We start from the raw sequence: 12584 nt of genomic DNA on the forward strand, positions 1-12584 counted from the left end.
TGATTTCCCCCTTTTCGCTTGTGCTGTTTGTGAACGCTGCGTGTCGTACTGAGAACTTTACGTGCATTATTTGATTTCATCTTCACATCAATCCTATATACTTTATATACTTTTGCCTCTTCCCCTTTCTCTCCTCCGACTCCTTTCTTCCCTCCATTTCTTTCTTCCCTTTCTTTTCCTTCCTTCTTTCTTTCTTTCTTTCTTTCTTTCTTTCTTTCCATCTTTTCATTCCTACTATGTTTTTATTTCTTCTCCTTCCCTTCTCTTCATCATTATTTTGATGGTGTGTTAGGGGTAATTCATGGAAAGATGATCTTTTAGTTTTCGTTGTCTTAGTTTTGTTTTTCTAAGGCTCTCTCCTTTCAATAATTTTTTGCTTGACTGGGCATAGTTTATCAGTGATCACTTATTTAGCAATAATTGTTCCAAGTTGAAAAAAGAAACTTCAGTTATTGATGGCAATGTAGGGATTAGTGGCAAACTCTGATAGACATAGAAAATTCTGAGCTAAGGGATTAGGAGCCAATGGTCTGAACTGTCCATGCTATTGTCATGGTGACTTTTTTGAGGTGACAATAACCTAAATGTAAATGCTTCACTATAACTAGTAATATTTGGATCGGCCTGTGCTATAGACTCCATGGTGGAAGGAAATTCTTACTATATACAGGTTCTGTTCTAGGTCCTAGTTCCTTGGGAGAATTAGGGAACATGAGTGAACAAAACAGACCAAAACCTCCTATTCTCTTGTGGTTAAGGGAAGACAGACAGTAAATAATTTAATTTTTTAAAAAGCAAATTATCTCATGTAATATAACATATAATTAGGAGGTGATACACAGAAGAAAGAAACTGATCTAGAATGGATGAGGGGAGAGTAGTTGCAATTTTAAATAGCATGGGCCAATAGGCTTCCTTGAAATGGTAACATTTTATCAAAGACTTGAAGGAGATGACAGTTTTCCCTATGGGTATCTCAGTTGAGGGTTTGTAGGAAGAGAAACCAGCCAATGCAAAAGCCTAAGGGACAGCAAATTACTTACCCACTGAGTTACCTGTCCACACAGATGCTACCTCCTTTGGGCATTAGGGAGTCACCTGTCTGATCTCTGTCTCTTGTACTCCTCAAAGCTCATTTAGTCTTTTTACTCCATGGTCTTTATTCTGGGGCTCAAGCTCACCATCAATAAGTCCATTCTAGGTACCACCTTGACAGACCCTTTCCTTTTTAAGGAGATAAGGAAACTGAGGTTCAGAAAGGTTAATTAGGTTGCTCAAGTTTCTTCAGGGAGCAGCCTGGCTGCTGTGCCCACCCATACCTTTAATCACTAGGTTCTATTTCCTCCTGACAAAGGAAGAATTACATGCTAGGACAGATTTGGTGGTATTTCAGAACCCGGACTCTAAAGTGTGAATAGACCAACGGTGTGCCCTTGGTCAGGTAATTTCAACTCTCTGAACCCACTCTAATCCCCTCATCTGTAAAGCAGGGGGAAATAATACTTCCTAGGTCTATTTTCAGGAATCAGTGAGTTAATGAATGATTCACTGTGCTCTGTGAAGATCTGTTAATATTAATGAAATACAACCTAGAAGTCAGGAGACTCAGCTTGTTCTTCTGACCACAAGCTGTTAAAGGTAAAGGACCTGGCCTTCCCAGCACCGAGAAAGGTCTACCAGTTGTGTGAACTGAGCCTCAGTTTCTCCATCTATAAAATGGGAATAAAAATGCAACTATCTTGGGGCGCCTGGGTGGCTCAGTCGGTTGAGCGGCTGACTTCGGCTCAGGTCATGATCTCACGGTCCGTGAGTTCGAGCCCCGCATCGGGCTCCGTGCTGACCGCTCAGAGCCTGGAGCCTGTTTCTGATTCTGTGTCTCCCTCTCTCTCTGACCCTCCCCCATTCATGCTCTGTCTCTCTCTGTCTCAAAAATAAATAAACGTTAAAAAAAAAAAAAAAAAAATGCAACTATCTTATACAGTGTGTTGTGAGGCTTAAAGGAATTAATATACGTGAAGTAATTTGAACATGCCTGGCATGGGGTAAATGCTGTGTCAGTATTAGCTATTAAATGTAATGCATGTCAGGTATATTGCATAGTGTGTAGCACTTTGAAATGTCAGTTTGGGTTTTGGTTTTTTACATTTATCATTGTAGGCCCTTAATATTTGAAGAAAAAGTAAAAGGAATGAATGTTATTGGCTGTAATCTTGGACAGGCTTTAATCTCCTTGTGCCCTAGTTTACTCATCTGCAAAATGGGAATGACAATACTTGCATTCATTCAACAAACATTCACCCAGTACTTTACTTTCTCCCAGTGTTTATGTACCCAGGATATAGACGAAAGAGACAGGATCTGTGCTCATGGGAACAAACACACTCAGCACAAGCCATAGACCAAGAGCTAGTGTGGCATTGGTAGGAAGTTACTGTGGCCTGACAGACACCTCTCCTTCACAAAGTGGTAGATGGACTTAATAGTACCAGTCCTGGAGATCATCATCCGGCAAAGGCCTCATTGGCCACCAGGGCAAATCTGTCTGGATCAATGCTTATGACTCCGAAAACCATATAGAGACGTTTGCCAAGAGGAAATGGTCTGTTCTCAAGTACAGATGAGAGCTGAGGGTCCATGAAGATGCCCAGGATGATGATGACATCCCCAGTGCACAGAACAGGGATGGTGGCATATCTGGAGAGTGACCAGAGTGAGACTCTCACCATGAAACTGCAGAGGGAGGGACAGTCACTCACCTTCTGCCTTGCACCCAAGGTCACTGAACATTGGTAGCCATAGTAAATAAGGGGACAGGAGGAGCAAATCTGCTAACGTTCCTCCTGGACTTTCTGAAAAATAAGGGGCCACCTAGGACCATTGAAGCCATCCAAGCCAACCTACCTCATGGTAATTTACATAAAGGACCCATAATGCATTACTTCATGGGAGCATTTTCTTTCTTTTTTTTGTTTTGTGATCTCATATATTTCAACCTAGACTTTATATTGTTATATTACGTACTTTCATTTAATTAATTAAAATATAATTTATTGTCAAATTGGCTAATATACAGTGTGTAAAGTGTGCTCTTGGTTTTTGGGGTAGATTCCCATGGTTCATCGCTTGCATACCACACCCAGTGCTCACCATTGGAGCATTTTCTTTCTTCCACAAATGCTTTGAGTTTCAATCTAAGAGGTGCCTATGATTGGTGGTTGGGCATAGGGGGCCAACATCTTCAGAGTATTGACTCCTTTTGCCTGGATTAGAGGTAGCAATGAGAACTCAGGAAGCTTTGCAGAGCCCAGCCCAAGAGGCAGTTGACAGAAAAGAACTCACGGGAAGATCTCTGGGTTGGACTGAAGCTGAGCATTGTGGAGGCAGTATTGATGAAGGCAGGGTGAACCTGCAGAAGAGGCATCTCCAGAGAATAAAGGTTGGTCTAGGAAGAAACAGGGAGGCGGCCATTACCTTCAAATCTCCAGGGGAGACACCTCCCATCTTCATTGGCTGCAAGTTGTTTATTGAACTAAAAGTAATGGGCCAAGTTTACTGAGCATGAGCTGTACGTCAGGCACTGGGACCTGACCACAACTCTCTGAGGAGGGTTATTAGTTATTAGTTCCTATTTTACAGAAGAGCAAACCGAGGATTAGAAAGTTAAAAGACTAGCCCAAAGCAAGTAACAGAGCCAGAATGTAACATCTCTCTGATCCCAGAGCCCATGTTCTTAACCTCTGTGCCAGTGGCTCTTAAATTTCAGTGTGCATTTTCTCTTGGAAAACAGGTAAGGAATCACTGGAGTCCGTGGTTAAAATTGCCAACTCCTGGTCCCTATCCCAAGATTTGGATATCTTTTTGGTATTTTATTGTTTTCTCTAAGAAAATCAAAATGATGTTTTTTGTTGCTATGAACAAGGCAGTTTATTAAAAAGAACACCGATAGAAAGTTCTGGGGGCAGAGCAGTGGACTTAAGTTATTGTACACTGAAACTGCCAATTCTGTCCATGACCTTAAGCAAGACACCCCATGACTCTCTGGGTGGCAGAACTAGACATAATGGTAGACACTGAGAAGAACTAAATGATCCCTTTAGGACAAACTCTGGTTTTCAAACTGATTCCAGGAGCCCCAGAACCTCCCTTGAAGGGACAGGAAGCCTGTCTACACACTGGGGAGCTGGTTTAGCAGAAGTCACCCTTCCTCCTCCCCTATTCAATCAGAGCTCTCCTGTTTTTATATTTGGCTTTTATGTAAGATCTCTTCCAAAGAAAGGAGGTGACAGCATCAGTGAGCAGTTAGGAGCACAAACCAGCCCTGTTAGTAACTAATTGTGTGACTTGGAAAAAATCCCTCTACTTCTCGGAGCCTTAGATTGTTCATCCGTAAAATGGGAACTTCACAGGATTATCGTGAAGCTTTAAGGATAGGGCATAAAAAAAGATTTTGACCCACAGCACATGGCAAGAAACCAATAAATATTGGTTGTGATTGCAGTTGCTCTTGTTTTAAAGGGTTTTTGTGGCTGTCAAGTTTGGAAACCAATATCTCAATCCATCAAACATGACGTCATTTATAAGGACATTCCCAGTCTGATGGGGACAACATGGTCTTTTCCCCAAAAAAGACTGGTCTGATAGCTAAGACTTGACTCTATTCCAGAGAATTATTCCTCAGTCAGATGGATATAAAGTCACAACTGGTGCCCAATCACCCATTTCTCAGTCCTCCCTGTACCCCACTCCTCCCCTAGACACTCCCCCATTCTTAACAGGTAGCCCGTCCCAGCTTGCTTACAGAGAGGCAGAGTCCACAAGTACCCTCCTTCTTCTCCAGCACGAAGACCTGCACACGGTGATCCTCCTCTATCTTGCTGACACTGGGACATCCTGAGAAGGTGCGTTCCCTAAGGATCCGGCGGTAAGTCTTCAGGAAGCAGCTGCTCAGAACCACCTCAATTGTCTGTGGCTGGCAGTGCAGGGCCACCAACACTAGGGACAGTTCTGCAGGAGGACAAGAGCCAGTGCAAGGGCTTCTGGGATGATGCCATAGGAAAGGGTACTAGTTCTAATCTGGGTAGAAGAGACATTGTGGGTGTATTAGCCTAACCCACAATGACTCCCTTAAACAAAGACTCCCCTCACGGGAGGTGAGACCCTTATACCATGATGGCCCTGGGAGACCCTGATCCCTGGCCTCAACTGATCCACTCACAGTCTCTTTCCCAGGAACTGAGCCTAAAAGAAGGTGATATAAAGCTTGAGATTCTGAGACAGCAGTTCTCGGTCATGCGTGCTAAGAGGCAGGGGAGCCAGTGTGTGGAGAAAGGAACAAAGTAGGTGTAGGTGCAGAATGAGACGAGAGGCAACTCCCTGGTTCCTGCCACTTTGACAGTCCCAAGTCCTAGACCCTGGAGAACCTGCTTGGAGCCTATCCGTGGCCTCCAGGAGACACCTTATAATAAATTCTCCCGTCTTCCCTGAGCAGCCCAACCAAACAGTTGGTTTCTGTCACTTGCCTTGAAAGATTATTTTTAGAGACGCTAATTTGTTTTGTTCTTTGATTTCCCTCACATTCCAACAGGTAGCCTGGGCCTTGGGGATTTTGAAGGGCTTACACTGCTTGAATCAAGGCTCCTGTCTTACAAAGGTCGAATCTGAAGAGACAACACTGGGGTGCTTGGCTGGCTCAGTCGGTGGAACATGTGACTTGATCTCGGAGTTGTGAGTTCGAGCCCCATGTTGAGTGTAGAGATTACTTAAAAATGAAATCTTTTTGGGGTGCCTGGGTGGCTCAGTTGGTTAAGCGTCTGACAGTTGATTTCAGCTTAGGTCGTGATCTCACAGTTCCTGAGATCAAGCCACAGGTCAGGCTCCACACTGACAGGGCGGAACCTGCCTGGGGTATATCTCTCTCCCTCTTTCTCTGCCCCTCCCCTGCTTGTGAGCCTGCTCTCTCACTCTCTCTCAAAACAAATAACCTTAAAAAAAAAACTTTAAATTTTTTCTTATTTTAGAGAGAAACAGAGCTGGGGAAGGGGCAGAGGGAGGGAGGGGGAGAGAGAGAGAGAGAGAGAGAGAGAGAGAGAGAGAGAGAGAGAGAGAGAATCTCAAGCAGGCTCTGTGCTCAGCACAGAGACGACATAGGGCTTGATCCCATGACCCTGGGATCATCACCTGAGCTGAATTCAAGAGTCAGATACTCAACTGACTGAGCCTCCCAGGTGCCTTCCTGAAAAAAAAATCTTAAAAAAAAAAAATGAAGAGACAACCCTGAGGGAGGGGAGGGAGTGCCTTTGGGAGCCAGGAGCAGGAGGCTGGGGTGTTTTCAAGCCCTCTTCAGGACTTTTTAGTCTCATGAGCCAACAAATTCTGTTTTATTTCATGGTTTCAATTTTATTTATTATTTATTTTGCTCAAGCCAATTGGGAATAGGTTTTCTGCCACTTGCAACACACTGTGTCCTGATACCTTTTTTTGGGTGATGAATGAGAAGCTGATACTCAACCCTTCCCTCCTTTCTGTACCTGCTCTTTCCACACTTTCTACTGAATTTGAGATGACCTGTTTAAAAGTCATTAAAAAGCAAAATGTAATGGAAATATCAGTGTAAAATATTTCTGGACTTGTTTTATTATTTTGAATTTAAAGACTTTACCCCCTTTGCTTTTTTTTTTTTTTTTTTAACATTTATTTATTATTGAGAGATGGAGAGACACAGAGCGTGAGCAGGGGAGGGGTAGACACAGAATCGGAAGCAGGCTCCAGGCTCCGAGCTGTCAGCACAGAGCCCGACGTGGGGCTTGAACTCACAAACTGAGAGATCATGTGTGAGACGGGGCAAGGTGGGGGTTAAGTCAGCCACATAACTTTCTGCTATTGCAATCAATAGTATATTGTGATACAGAATGCCAAATAATAATATTGATAACAGCTAACCCTCAAACATGAATGCTATGCAGTAAATGTGCTCTTAACCCTGGCAGAAGAAAATGAGGCACAGTTCAAACCCAGACAGTCTATCTTGCAGACTTTATGTTCTTAGTAACCTGGAAAAAAATTAACACAAAAAGAAAAGCTGTCTCATCCTTAGTGCATGAAAACACAATAATATGCTTCATAACTTCTGTGGAGGGATACACACAGTATTTCACAAGTAAGCACACTATCCTGGTCTCACCAAGACAATTTGTTGACACGGGACAACCTTCTAATGAGCCAGCACCTACTCGGGGCTTGGCTAAAACCCCCTGGGTTGGACTTGTCACCCCAGTCACTTCTGCCTGCCCAGCACTGCTCTACTCTCATCTGAATTCCTCTCCTCTGTAGCCAGGTGTATTCCAAGGTGCTGCATAAATGTTCCTCAGAATGAGGATTCTGGGGACAGATAATCTTGGGAAATGCATACTATAATCTGCTTTCAAAATCTGATCTTTTTGTTTAATTTTTTTTTTTTTTAACGTTTATTTATTTTTGAGACAGAGAGAGACAGAGCATGAATGGGGGAGGGTCAGAGAGAGGGAGACACAGAATCTGAAACAGGCTCCGGGCTCCGAGCTGTCAGCACAGGGGCCCGATGCGGGGCTCGAACTCACAGACCGCGAGATCGTGACCTGAGCCGAAGTCGGCGCTCAACCGACTGAGCCACCACCCAGGCGGCCCTCAAAATCTGATTTTTAAGGGAGTCATGGTAGATGGTGCAATATTAAAGGCTCTAAAAAGTCCCGAGTCAAGAAACCATTTTGTTTAATCCACTATTTCCTCCAATATATTTAACAACAGAACACCACCCTTTTTTTGTGTAATGTCTATTGAAATCCCAAAGCACTGGTGTCCCACAAAACACAGTCTGAGAAATACTGGCCTGTAAGTTAAACGCTGCCTAGCTGTGAATGTAATGGAAACTTCATCCCAAGGCTATATTATCCAGAGACCAGAAGAGGAATGCTAAAGAAGTATTTTTTGAAGGAATTTGATATTTGGAATTTTTTAATGTTAATTTATTTTTGAAAGAGAGAGAGAGAGAGAGAGAGAGAGAGAGAGAGAGAGAGAATGAGTGGGGAGGGGCAGAGAGAAGGAAACACAGAATACCAAGCAGGCTCCAGGCTCCCAGCTGTCAGCACAGAGCCTGACGCCGGGCTTGAACTCACGAGCCATGAGATCATGACCTGAGTCAAAGTTGGACCTTTAACCGACTAAGCCACCCAGGTGCCCCTGAGTTTGAGATTTTAAAAAGCAGAGTAGTCATTTTAGGAAAATAAGAATTTTATAAAATTGAAAGGTTTGGGAGTTAGAATTATTTTGACTATGGGGGACATAGATTTGGGGGATACCATCATCTTTTTGATTCCTAGGACCCAGCTTCTGCCCTGCCAGAGGGTGAGTCTGGGAGTTAGTTGTGCCACGTGAGGGAGGCCCTGTGAACTCAGCCTCTCTGTAGTATCTGTCACACTGGTCTTGTCCCAACAACTATCTAGCCCCTCCTGGCTTCTTCTGGGGGCTACAGCCTTTGTCTTTCATGGATCATCAGTTCCTTCCTCTGGGAAGATTCATTCTCTGGACAGTATTGGGGTCCTGGGAGCTGATGAATTATCCATTCTATCTCTGATACGGAGTGAATTTTTATGCTTCCCCCCCCCCCCCCCAGCAATCCATATGTTAAATCCTAACACCTAATACAACGGTATTAGGAGGGGAGGCTTTGGGGGTGATTATATCATGCACATGGAGCCTTTATGGATGGGATTAGTGCCCCTATAAAAGAGACCCCAGGGGACACCTGGGTGGCTCAGTCAGTTAAGCAGCTGACTCTTGATTTACATGCAGGTCATGATCTCATGATTTGTGAAATCGAGCCCCACATCAGGCTCCACCCTGACATCAGAAAGCCTGTTTGGGATTCTCCTTCTCTCTCTCTCTCCCTCTCTCTCTCTCTCTCTCTCTCTCTCTCTCTCTCCCTCTCTCAAAATAAAATAAATAAAAAATATTAAAGAAAATATTTTCTCTCTCCCTCCCTTTCTCTCTACCCTCCCCGCCCAACCCAGAAAAGAGACCTCACAGAACTCCCTTGCCCCTTGCACTATAGAGAAGATAGCTGTCTATGAACCAGGAAGTGGGCTCTTATCAGATACTTAATCTGCCCGTGCCTTGACCTTGGACTGTGAGCCTCCAGAACTGTGAGAAGTAAAATTCTGTTGTTTGTAAGCCACCGGGTCTGGTATTTTGTTACAGCAGCCTGAACTTACTACAACAACCTCATGTGCTCAGCTACCTAGCCTCTTACTAGAAATCACCTCTACCCCAGTGGACTCTTTAGAGGCCAATGTCTGACCAAATCTCACTGGCCCTCCCATGGCCTTTGGACACTCATTTGTCTGGGACTTCACAGAGTTCTGATGTCCACTCTGCCCCCACCTCTTCTTTGCTGTACAGACACGAGTTGTTCAGACTCACCCGAGTAGGCATAGTAGCTGTCATCAGCTACTCCCCCTTCAGCTGGGTACTTGTCTGTTGTCTCTCCCATTGCTGGATAGAGCTGAGGTTGTCAATGAGGATACTGTAGGTCCCTTAGGCAGAGAGACTTTTGTGGAGTCTGCTGTATTTGATTCAACCCCCTGGGTTGTAATAATGCCTGTAAACGAAGAAACAAACAAAAAGAATCCAATGCACCTATTCTCTCCACCAATCCAGAGTTCTTTTCAAATGTTCTCACTTAACCAAGTATCTTTTTTAAAAAAAATTGTTAATGTTTATTTTTGAGAGAGAGAGAAAGAGAGAGCATGAGCAGGGGAGGAGAGGGAGACAGAATCTGAAGCAGGCTCCAGGCTCCAAGCTGTCAGCACACAGCCCGATGTGGGGCTCAAACTTATGAATCATGAGATCTGACCTGAGCCAAAGTCGGATGCTTAACCGACTGAGCCACCCAGGTGCCTCTTAACCAAGTATCTTTATTAGAAGATTCAATAAAGGGGCACCTAGGTGGCTTAGTCGGTTAAGCGTCTGACTTTGGCTCAGGTCATGATGTCACTGCTCGTGAGTTCAAGCCCCATGTCAGGCTCTGTGCTAACAGCTCAGAGCCTAGAGCCTGTTTCAGATTCTGTCTCCGTCTCTCCGCACCTCCCCTGATCTCTCTGTCTCTCTCAGATATAACATAAAAAAAAATTTTAAAAAAGAAGATTCAATAAAAATAATATCAGCACCAACTACATTATTACTGCCTCACATTCATTTATGTGCCAGCTCTGTGCTAACACATAGTAACTGATGCATGATCTTAATTCATCTTATTTTTTAAATGTTTTATTTTTATTTTTGAGAGAGAGAGAGAGCAAGTGGGGGAGGGGCAGAGAGAAGAGGGAGACACAGAATCCAAAGCAGGCTCCAGGCTCTGAGTTGACAACATAGAGCCCGACGCAGGGCTCAAACTCACGAACCGTGAAATCATGACCTTAGCCAAAGTCAGATGCTTAACTGACTGAGCACCCAGGCACCCCATCTTAACTCACGAATTTAACTAGTGCTGGCAACTATGTCTTCTGCTCAATAACCACTCTAATTTTTTTTTTTTTTTTTTAACATTCCTTTTTGAGAGACAGAGACAGAGCATGAGCGGGAGAGGGGCAGAGAGAGAGGAGGACATAGAATCGGGAGCAGGCTCCAGGCTCTGAGCTGTACACATAGAGCTTGACGCAGGGCTCAAACTCACAACCATGAGATCATGACCTGAGCCAAAGTCAGACTCTCAACCGACTGAGCCACCCAGGTGCCCCTCAGTGACTCCTCTAGAGATAGCAAAAGGCAGAAATCTGCCATTGCATTTTGTCTTTGGTATCTGGCTGCCTTTTTTGGTGTGAGTTTCCTACTGCATTGAATATGGTTCTAATATTGAAAGATATATGTTATTTTTTAAGAAGGCTCCAACATCCAGTGCAGAGCCCAACACAGGGCTTGAACTCATGACCCTGAGATCAAGAGTCAGATGCTTAACCAACTGAGCCAACCAGGCACCCCAACAATATTTTGGTATAATGTGAACCCTAACTGCAAACCAAGTGCTTTATTTAGTGCAATAGCAGTCCAGGAGTCCAGGATAGTTTTGACATCATTCAATTTCACCTTGTCCAAGTAAGGCCCTGCTTCAATGCACGAGCATTGGTATGGTGAATCCTGACAAAGAACCTGAGGTAAGGATTATTATTTCTTAAAAAAAATTTTTTTAATGTCTATTCACTTTGAGAGAGAGAGAGAGAGAGAGAGAGAGAGAGAGAGCAGGTGGGGGATGGTCAGAGAGAGGGAGACAGAGAATCCCAAGCAGGCTGGGCACTGTTAGCGCAGAGCCTGATGTGGGGCTTGAACTCACAAACTATGAGATCATGACCTAAGCCAAAATCAGGAGTTGGATGCTTAACCAGCTGAGCCACCTAGGCGCCCCAAGGGTTATTATTTCTATTTATCAGATGAAGAAACTGAGGCTCAGACAAGTGAAGAGGTTTGTGCAAGGTCACACAGCCAGGAAGTGGTGACACTGCATTTGAAACAAGGTCCATCAGATTCGGGAGCCCGGTGTCTCCCCTAACACACTGTACCAACTTGCAAAAACACAGCTTCCTTCTCATGGTTGAGCCAAACCACTCTCTCTAGAGAGAAAGGCCCAAATCAGCTATCCTGAGCTGGATCCCTTGGAAATCTTCCTCTTTCCCCTGGGCGAAGGGCAGAAATAGGTCCTTGACCTGATGCTCTGTCATTGCATCCTTGGCACAGTAGCCAAAGGACTAACTCAGAAAACTAGAAGTTGACTCAGCACAGGTAGCAGGCTCGTCCATCCCACAATCTAGGTCTGAAGAGGCACTGACCCTTGTGTTCAATTCTGCCCCCACACAGCACCTGCTCCTTCCACACTCCACTTTATTCTAGCTCTGTGCAGAGCTGAGGGGTCACAGTAGGGCAGGAGAGCTGGCCAGAATGCATGAAAGAGTAGACCAAGGCTCTAGACCTGGCTCTGTTACTGACTTGCTGTGTCATCTTGAGGAAGACCCAAACCTCTTGGTACTTCCATGTCCCCTCAAAACGGTGAGGAACAGAGAAGTCCTTTAAACTCTAGTGATCTGTGGGTTTGCAACATAAATCCTGGCTGTAATGAAGAGATGTCTTGCCACAGGCGTCTCAAGGTTTTATTTGCAGGGAGAGATGTTTCCATCGGATCTGATTTTGTTTTTCCCGCATCTGGTTAACCAGTTGTTCCTGCTGCCTTATGGAAAAGTCCATCCTTTCCCCAGTGATTTGTCACGCTGTCATTATGTATCCAGACAAACTTCCATGCTCTTTCATCCTATTGGTCTTCTTGTCTATCACTGTACCGGCACCATGTTACTTTCATGTAAATCTCAGGATCTGGTAGAGTGAGTCTCCCATCTTGCTCTTCAAAATTATCTTGGCCTTTGTTTGCCTTTGGTTCTTCCATATATGTTAGAATCTCCTTATCAAGTTCTACACAAACCCTGTTGGGATCTTGTTTGGAAGTGTGATACTTAGTAAGAGCTGATAATTTCATGATACTGAGGTTCCCTGACCACAGCATTTTTTTT

The sequence above is a fragment of the Panthera onca genome, chromosome C1 (genome assembly GCF_046562875.1).
Source record: "Panthera onca isolate mPanOnc1 chromosome C1, mPanOnc1 haplotype 2, whole genome shotgun sequence".
Classification (NCBI taxonomy): Eukaryota; Metazoa; Chordata; class Mammalia; order Carnivora; family Felidae; genus Panthera; species Panthera onca.